This window comes from Otolemur garnettii, unplaced genomic scaffold (assembly GCF_000181295.1).
Source record: "Otolemur garnettii isolate 467f Iridium unplaced genomic scaffold, OtoGar3 scaffold00277, whole genome shotgun sequence".
Classification (NCBI taxonomy): Eukaryota; Metazoa; Chordata; class Mammalia; order Primates; family Galagidae; genus Otolemur; species Otolemur garnettii.
The window spans coordinates 825,164-834,990 of NW_003852672.1; the positions used below are offsets into that span (position 1 = coordinate 825,164).

The following is a 9,827-nucleotide window of genomic DNA, read 5'->3' on the forward strand; positions in this document are numbered from 1 at the left end:
GTTTATTCATAATGTCGTGCAACCATCATCACTAATGGCTGCACAACTATTATCCAGAATCAATCTTTCTTTCTTTCTGTTTTTTTTTTTTTAAATTCAGTCTTACTTTGTCACCCTGGGTAGAGTGCTATGACATTATAGCTCACCGCAACCTCAAACTCTGGGCTTGAGCAATCCTCTTGCCTTAGCCTCCCAAGTAGCCGGGACTACAGGTACCTGCCGGTATGCCTGGCTAGTTTTTCTATTTTTAGTGTAAATGGAGTCTATCTCTTGCTCGTGCTGGTCTCCAACTTCTGAATTCAAGTAATCCACCCTCTTCATCTTTTTTTTCTCTCCCTACCACTTCAATTTAGCCACCACTTGGCCTCTCTGTGGGCATTCTTCTTTACCTTCTTTGGAATTTCATTCCAACTCCCTTCCCTTTCTTCCTCTCTCTCCCCACTCTCTTTCACTCTCTCATCCCTTCTATAAGAAGATAAAGTTTATACTTTTATCTCCTTATCTTGTTCTAGAGAACATTTTTTTCTCAATCAGTGCAGAGCACCTACTGACCTTTCCGCCCTAACACTTTTGATGACTGAATAATGTTCCACTGTATGGATGTACATTTTTGTTTAAATACATGTTCTCACGTCTAGGACAGGGGCAGAGAGCTTGTATTTTTGGCATGCTCCTGGGTATTGCCTGGGATGCTGCTGGTTCGAGGACCACACTGAGTAGTGAAGATTTAGACTGTAAAGCCCACCTAGAGCACAGCGATTTAAGATGTTAATGTAGACACAAACCAGAAACATACTGGTTAAACACACTGGTGCACAAAGCCAGTTTTTTTTAAGAGAAACAATAGTGAAATCATGATGTCAATATTATTTAGTAACTTGCTTCCTTAACACAATCATATTTATGAACATAATGATTCTGTAGCAAGAAACCGACGCAGATAGAAGACTCCAGGCACCAGTTGATCAGAGGAAGCGGGTTTATTCCGGCTGGGGGGTAACTCGGAATAGCAGTGTGTCTCTAAAACTGAGCCCCCGACTCAATCTCTTGCCTCTCTTTTATTCACTTTTCAGGGCGAGAGTGCATGTGAGGGTCATATAACAGAGAGAGACAGAGACATGGCATCATCCTCAAGGTCCCAGGCTCAAGGGGGAAGGTCATATTTGCCCGCATCCTTGAAACCGGTCGGACCACCTGCCCTCAAAGATGATGGAAGTCCAGGGAAGTTACTAGGTTACAATCTAGGCTTCCTGTGTGTTTCAAGGAAGAAACACACAGGCAACAGAAATGCCTGCGGCTTGGCTGAGGCCTACACAGGGCGGCTAGGACAGATTCTTTTAATTCTGCTTTTACTTTTTTGCCTCAATTCATGCAAATAGATTCACAAAAAGATTATGATCCATCAGATCTAAATATAACCAGACTCTGAATGCCAACATGGACTCTGCAGAGATGCGCCATTATATTTCTTTTGTGAAGACTAACAAGGCATTAATCTTTAGCATGAAGTTCTGCCTTAATCAAACCTGTTACTCATTATGAACACAAGAAAAAATGTTTGTTTCACAGACTGGACTTGACGTTAGCACATATTTGAGGGACTGATACGTATAAGCAAATGGCCATATTAATTTTAATGCATATTTACTATGGACAACAGAAATACAAAATTCTTGGCTCATGAATTGGCCAGTCGTGCTTCCTTGTTAGGGATCTTTCCTACAGGAGATGGGGAGTGCCTCTTGTGAGAATCTTTCTGGGCCAAAGATATCAAGAGACATGTTGCTACACATTCAGCCTAAAGGAATTACCTGATATTTGCACATTTTAGGCATCACTGAAATCAGAATTCATTGCACAACTGATACAAGGTGAGAATCTATTGGCAGTTTTGTTCCTTTCCTTGGTAGCACCTAAGTGGCAGTGTCAGGTAGGCCCTTCCTCAGGAGCCTGCCTGAGCAGTCACTTCTCATGAGTGTTGCAACTCTCTGTGGCTGGAATGAGCTCCTTACTCTGCAGCCTCAGGCTACCTTGCTACTCTTGCTGGGGATGCCACTGAAAGTCCCACAGGGTTCTTAGCCAAGAGTATGTGGACCTCACCCTTCTGACATCATGGACAGCATGGAGCTCAGGGCCACATAGATAGGGGCCATGCACTGTGATGCTGTCCAAGGCAGAGGTCACTCAAGTTCTAAAAGGTTTGAGATGATGGATTTATTCTATATTGAGTGACAATTGTTTGAGTGGCCAGGGCAGTGAAGGGCACAGAGAACTTAGGACATGCTTTATAAGCTGGAGAAATGTAGATTCTGGGTGCAGCAGAACTCAAGAGCTTGGAATTCCTCCTGTGACCTGTGAGATCATGAGGTCTTCCTAAGTGGCACAAGGAAGCAGGTGTTGATGCAGTGTGGAGAGAGGAGGCCAGCACAGACTTGCTTAGACACATCCTGTCTGTTCTCTCTCCTCACCTTGGTGGTAGTCCTGGTGCAGGTGGTGTTAGCCACTCTTTGCAAGTGAAAACACCAAGGTTGAGGGAAAGGCCTGGGTCTTGTGAGAGGGAGCAGTCCTGCTTCCAAGTGCCTACACCTCCATTCCCCCAGGTGGTTCTTCCTGAAGGGAGTAAGTCCCCACTGGGATGGAAGCTCCCATGGGAGGACCAGGCAGATGTGCACAGACAGGCCTGGGTGAGCCCTGGGGAGGCTCCCATGGGGCAGGGCAGGATCCCACAGCAGGCTGCTAGCGCAGCTGGGATGCTGCCTGCATGCTGCAGTGGCTGTGTGAAAGCCCTGCCCACATTTGGCTTCCTTGCCTTGCTGCCTTCACAGTTAGTCCCCCCCCTTACCCCTTTTCCACCCACCTAGAGTGCAGTCAGGGCTCTGGGACCACTCCATAGCCCAGGGTGACCTCGCATCCCCCACTGGGTTGGGCAAGTCCTAGAACAACCTAGAACAAGACCAGTTCTCCTCCAGCCCTAGGCCCTTCATCACCCAGCTCCATGTGCCTTCTCCAGCCTCCTTCTAAGTCCTTCTTTGATCTGGGCCTGTGGCCTGGCTCCCCTGCCCACTGTGTGGATGAGGCTTCTTTTTTTTTTTTTTGAGATGGAGCCTCAAGCTATCCCCCTGGGTAGAGTGCCATGGCATCACAGCTCATAGCAACCTCCAACTCCTGGGCTCAAGCGAGTCTCCTGCCTCAGCCTCCCAAGTAGCTGGGACCACAGGCGCCTGCCACAACGCCCGGCCATTTTTTAGTTGCAGCCATCATTGTTGTTTGGCGGGCCCGGGCTGGGGATTTGAACCTACCACCTGAGGTGTATGTGGCTGGCGCCTTAGCTGCTTGAGCCACAGGCGCCAAACCTGGATGAGGCTTCTGTCCTTGCAGTCTGTGCTTCCTCTAGCAATGCTCCCGCTGCTGTCTCCTTGTTGGAGGTTATTTTGTTACAAGCAACAGAAACCCCCAGCCCAAGGGAAAGAAACAGGTTCTAAAGGAGCTCGCACAGGGGAATCTCCAGTTTTCTCCTAAAGAAGAAGAATACACAATTCCTCTGAGACAGAACACTCATACAAGTAAGGCAAAGCCACTTTGTTACTCACAGAGGGGCAGCAAGGGACAACAGAAGCCTGGGATTTGTGATGATCTGGTCCACTGAGGCTCAGGAACTTACTACAGAGGGCAGACTCTCATCTGGGTGTCCTCTTTTGTACCACAGCTGAGGGACCCCATTAAGCAGCAAGCCCTGGGTTACAGCACCCAGCTAGGTGCTATAGGATGTCCTCTTATAGTAGAGACTTGAACAGAGCCCAGGCTACTCCAGCCAGTTCCTCCTCATCTCAGGATGGTTCATTCCAAAGACTTTCTACAGTTATTCTAAGAACTATAAGCAAGAAAAGGGGGAAGAGCTGGCCAGCCAACACCACCTGGGGACCTGCCCTATGGTACTTAGCAGCATCGACTAAAATCAGCATAGAAAAATGATTTGGTTTACTGTCTTACTGCATGAGGCTGGCAGCTACAGGTGGGAGATCACTTGTTTTGCTCACTATTGCTCCCCTGGCACCAAATTAGGCCTGGTGAGCACTGCTGCTTAATTTGTTGCATTTTTCCCTTACATCCGTTTTCCCCACTGATGTCCTATCTGTCTCATCATGCTCCATGCCCCTGCCAGAAAAAGTCACCTGGGGAGATCCCCTCTTCCCTGGGGATCTTATCTAGGCAAGGTGACAATTTCTGATTCTTTAGTTAGCTTCTGGTAAGAGCTAATATCTGTTCAGATTTGCCCCTACCAGGCACTGGGCTCTGTGTGATCACACGTTCACTGGGCCCCACAGCAATGTAATGACATGGGCCCTGACAGATCAGCCAGCTTGTGGAAGGTCACATACATCCAAGTAGTGACAGCTCTGGAATTGGCCTCTGGGGTCTGAGTAGCCACATTTCTAAGTACTGAGCGGTGGAATAGCTATTGAAGAATACCAACCACAACAGCTCGAGAGTGGTACAGGTGGAAGCCTGCAGCACTGTGCTGCGTGCTCAGGGCCAGCCCTGGGGAAGTGTGCAGTGCATGCAGCTCTGTGCCCCGAGGGTCCCTGTGTGCTCTCCATGTGCTGGCCACTCAGCCTCTGCTCATACCTCTGACGCCACATCTGTGGACACCCTCTCCATCCCCTGTGGTTTGTCAAACTAATCCCCATAGAGAGAGTGAGAAGGATTTAGCTTTAACTTCAATTTAAGCTGCACCCCAGATATAGAAAGAATGATAAATTTTCAATATAAAAATGAGTGATTTTCTAATGATCAAGCTTATACCAGGGATTAAAAAGTGAAGATTGAGTGCATAAAAATGGAAGTGGAATTTGCAACTACTCTAGCCCAGGCTAGAATTGAAGAATAAAACAGAGCTGAAAATATAGAAAATTAGCTGGGTGTGTTGGTGCATGCCTGGAGTCCCAGCTAGAGAATGTCCCACTTTGGGAGACTGAGGTGATGCTCAAGCCCAGGCTAGAACAGAATTGAAGAATAGAATAGAATAGAATAGAATGTAGAGTAGAATAGAATAGGAGAAATAGAAATTACCTGGTGGTACACACCTGTAGGCCCATCTACTTGAGAGAGCTGAGGCTATTCCAGTCTATTCTAATCTAGGGTAGAATAGACTTGAATAGAAGAGAGAGAGGAGAGAAGAGAAAAGAAGAGAAAAAACAGCAGGGCAGGCAGCTCACATCTGTAATTCCTGCACTCTGGGAGACTGAGGTGGGAGGATTGCTTGAGTTCAGGAATTTCAGACCAGCCCAAGACCCTGTCTCTACTAAAAAGAGAAAAACTAGATGAGCGTTGTGGCAGGGGCCTGTACTCCCAGCTACTTGGGAGGCTGAAGGAGGAGGATCGCTTAAGCCCTGGAGTTTGAGGTTGCTGTGAGCTATGATGCTATGGCACTCTACCCAGGGTGACAAAATGAAATTCTGTCTTTAAAACAAACAAGCAGCAAAACCAACAATGAACCCCCGCCAAAACCCCCAAAGCTGAAAAATGACTTCTCTGTTTATAACATACCCAACAGGAATTGGGGTCATTGTGATGAGGGACACAAAACTTGTGGCCTCCCTACAAACAAATTCCTTATATGCAAAGAAGAAGAAGAAAAGAATTATGAAATGTATGTGGTAGGTGTATGGCTGATCATTGTATAATTCTTTCAACTGTACTGTATGTTTGAAAAATTGCCTAATAAAATATTGGAAAACTTTTTAAAAAGAAGAAGAGAAGATCAGTGCCTGTGGCTCAGGCGACTGAGGCACCAGCCACATACACCTGAGCTGGGCGGTTCGAATCCATCCCAGGCCCGCCAAACAGCAATGACGGCTGCAACCAAAAAATAGCCAGGCATTGTGGCAGGCGCCTGTAGTTCCAGCTACTTGGGAGGTGGAGGCAGGAGAATCACTTGAGCCCAGGAGCTGGAGGTTTCTCTGAGCTGTGATGCTAGGGCACTCTACCCAGGGTGACAGCTGGAGGCTCTATCTCAAAAAAAAAAAAAAAGGAAGAAGAAGAAGAGAAGGAAGTGGAAGTAGAGAAAAAACAGAAATTAGCAGGTTAAGGTGGTGCATACTTATAGTCCCAAGTACTCAGGAGATCATTCTAGCCTGGGCCAGAATAGAATAGAATGATAATAGCATAGAATAGAAAAAATAGAAAAATTTAGTAGAGTATGGTGGTGCAGAATAAATTAGAATACAAAAAAATAGACAATTAGCTGGATGTGTTGGTGTGCACCTGTATTTCCAGCTGCTTGGGAGGCTAATGTAATTGATCTAGCCAAAGCTAGAATAAAAGAGAATAGAATAGAATAAAAAATATAAAATTAGCTGGTGTCATGGTTTGCACTTAAAGTCCCATCTACTCATGAAGTTGAGGCGATAGTTCTAGCCTGGGCTAAACTAGAATAGAACAGAAAAAAAAAAAAAAAGAATATTAGCTAACTGAGGTGGTGTAGTACCAGGTTTGGGGTAGGGTGAACTGATCACTTTAGATGGGTGAGAGAAGAGAAAAGAGGAGAAGAGAAAAAATAGAAACTTAGCTGGATGCCGTGGTTGATGTTTGTACCAGGTATTTAGGAGCCTGAAGCAATCACTCTAGCCAAGACAGGAATAGAACAGAAAATTAACCAGTTGGTACATGCTGGTTGCTCTAGCTACAGCTGATGCATCACTCTAGCCTAGGCTATAATAGAAAAGAAGAATAGATTAGAACAAGGAGACAATTAGCTGGTTGTGGTTCTATATGCCTGTAGTCCTATAGGGAGACTGAGATGATCCTTCTAGGCTGGGATAGAATAGATTGCAAAGCATCCTTTTCTAATTAGAACGCTGAAGAGTATAGGCATAGGTGGTACATTTCTTAAACTAATCGAAGCCATCTATAACAAACCCAAAGCTAATATTTTACTGAATGGAGCTTTCTCACTTAGAACTGAAATAAGCTTTCTCACTTAGAACTGAAACCAAATAAGGCTGTCCTCTATCGCCTCTACTATTCAACATAGTGCTGGAAGTTCTAGCTGATACAATTAGGCAAGACAAGGAAATAAAGGGCATCCAAATGGGAGCAGAGGAGGTCAAACTCTCCCTCTTTGCTGACGATGTGATCTTATAATTAGAGAACCCCAAAGACTCAATCAAAGACTCCCAGAAGTCATCAAAAAATACAGTAATGTCTCAGGATATAAATTCAATGTCTACAAGTCAGTAGACTTTGTGTATGCCAATGAGAGGCTAATTAAGGACACAACCCCCTTCACCATAGCTTCAAAGAAAATGAAATACCTAGGAATATACCTAACAAAAGAGGTAAAAGACCTATATACAGAAAATTATGAAACCCTAAGAAAAGAAATAGCAGAGGATATTAACAAATGAACAAACATACCATGCTCATGGCTGGGAAGAATCAACATTGTTAAACCGTCTATACTTCCCAAAGCAATCTACCGATTCAATGCGCTATTCTCATTAAAATATCAACATTGTACTTTCAAAGCTTGGGAAAAAATAATTCTTCGTTTTGTATGGAACCAGAAAAAAGCCTGTATAGCTAAGGCGGTTCTTAGTAATAAAAATAAAGCTGAGGCGGTGCCTATGGCTCAGTGGGTAAGGCACTGGCCCCATATACTGAGGGTGGCGGGTTCAAACCCGGCCTTGGCCAGCTATAACAGCAGTGATAACTGCAACAAAAAATAGTGGGCATTGTGGTGGGCACCTGTAGCCCCAGCTTCTTGAGAGGCTGAGGCAAAAGAATTGCTTAAACCCAAGAGTTGGAGGTTGCTGTAAGCTGTGACACCACAGTACTCTACTGAGGGCGACTTAGTGAGACTCTGTCTCAAAAAAAAAAAAAAAAAAAAACCAAAGCTGGGGCATCAGCATACCAGACTTTAGGCTGTACTACAAGGCCATAGTGGTCAAAACAGCATGGTGCTGGCACAAAAATAGAGACACAGAATTGAATAGAAAACCAGGAAATGAAACTAGCATCTGGGTGGCACCTATGGCTCAGTGGGTAGGGTGTCGGCCACATACACTGAGGCTGGAGGGTTCAAACCCAGCCTGGGCCAGCTAAAAAATGACAACTGAAAAAAAAAGTAACATCTTACAGCCACCCAATCTTTGTTAAACCAAACAAGAACATACACTGGGGGAAAGACTCCCTATTCAGTAAATGGTGCTGGGAGAACTGGATATCCTCATGGAAAAGACTGAAACCGGACCTGCACCTTTCTCCACTCACAAAAATTGATTCCAGATGATAAAGGACCTAAATTTAAGGCATGAAATGATAAAAATCCTCAAAGAAAGCATAGGAAAAACACTTGACTATATCAGTCTGGGGAAAGACTTTATGAAAAAGACTTCCTTGGCAATTGCAACAACAAAAATAAACAATGAGACTTAATTAAAATGAAAAGCTTCTGTACAGCTAAGGAGACAACAACCAAAGCAAACAGACAACCTACACAATGGGAAAGGATATTTGCATATTTTGAATCAGACCAAAGATTGATAACTAGGATCTATAGAGAACTCAAATTAATCCACATGAAAAAGCCAACAATCGGGCGGCACCTGTGGCTCAAAGGAATAGGGCACTGGCCCCATATGCTGGAGGTGGTGGGTTCAAACCCAGCCCCCAGCCAAAAAACTGCAAAAAACAAAACAAACAAAAAAAGCCAACAATCCCATATATCAATGGACAAGAGACATGAACAGAACCTTCTCTAAGGAAGACAGACGAATGGCTAACAAACATGAAAAAATGCTCATCATCCCTAATTATTAGAGAAATGCAAATCAAAACCACCCTGAGATACCATCTAACCCCAGTGAGAATGGCCCACATCACAAAATCTCAAAACTGCAAATGCTGGCGTGAATGTGGAGAGAAAGGAACACTTTTACACTGCTGGTGGGACTGCAACTAATACAACCTTTTTGGAAGGAACCACTCAAGCTAGATCTTCCATTTGATTCTGCAGTCCCATTACTGGGCTTCTACCCATAAGAAAAAAGATCATTTTACCATAAGGACACTTGCACCAGACTGTTTATTGCAGTTCAATTTACAATCACCAAAATGTGTAAACAGCCTACATGCCCACCAACCCAGGAATGGATTAACAAGCTGTGGTATATGTATACCATGGAATACTATTCAGCCATCAAAAAAGATGGAGACTATACATCCTTTGTATTAACCCGGATGGAAGCAGAACACATTATTCTTAGTAAAGCATCACAAGAATGGAGAAGCAAGAATCCTATGTACTGAATTTTAATGAGGACTGAATTAATGAGGACAATTAATGACCTAGTATGTTGTGGGGGGTGGGGGAAGGGTCTCGGTGTGTGACACACCTTTTGGGGGCAAGACACAATTATAAGTAGGACTTTACCTAACAAATGCAATCGATGTAACCTGGTTTCTTGTACCCTTAGTGAATCCTCAACAATAAAAAAATTTTTTTCAAAAAGAAGGGAATTAGAATAGAATAGAATATTGGAATAAGATAGAATCAGGTAGCTCAGCGCCCGTAGCTCAGTGAGTAGGGTGCTAGTCACATACACTGAAGCTACTGGGTTCTAGCCCAGCCTGGGCCTGCTAAACAACAACAACTGCAACTAAAAAATAGCAGGGCATTGTGGTAGGTGCCTATAGTCCCAGCTAGTTGGGAGGCTGAGGCAAGAGAATCGCTTTACCCCACGAGTTGGAGGTTACTGTGAGTTGTCCACCGCACTCTACTGAGGGTGACATAGTGTGACTCTGTCTAAAAAAAAAAAAAAAAAAAA

General features: G+C 44.4%; 1 pseudogene; it reads left to right on the top strand.

Moving 5' to 3' along the window:
• The first annotated feature begins 5,508 nt into the window (after positions 1 to 5,508).
• On the top strand, positions 5,509 to 5,621 carry LOC111722566 (annotated as a pseudogene).
• Positions 5,622 to 9,827: the final 4,206 nt, after the last annotated feature.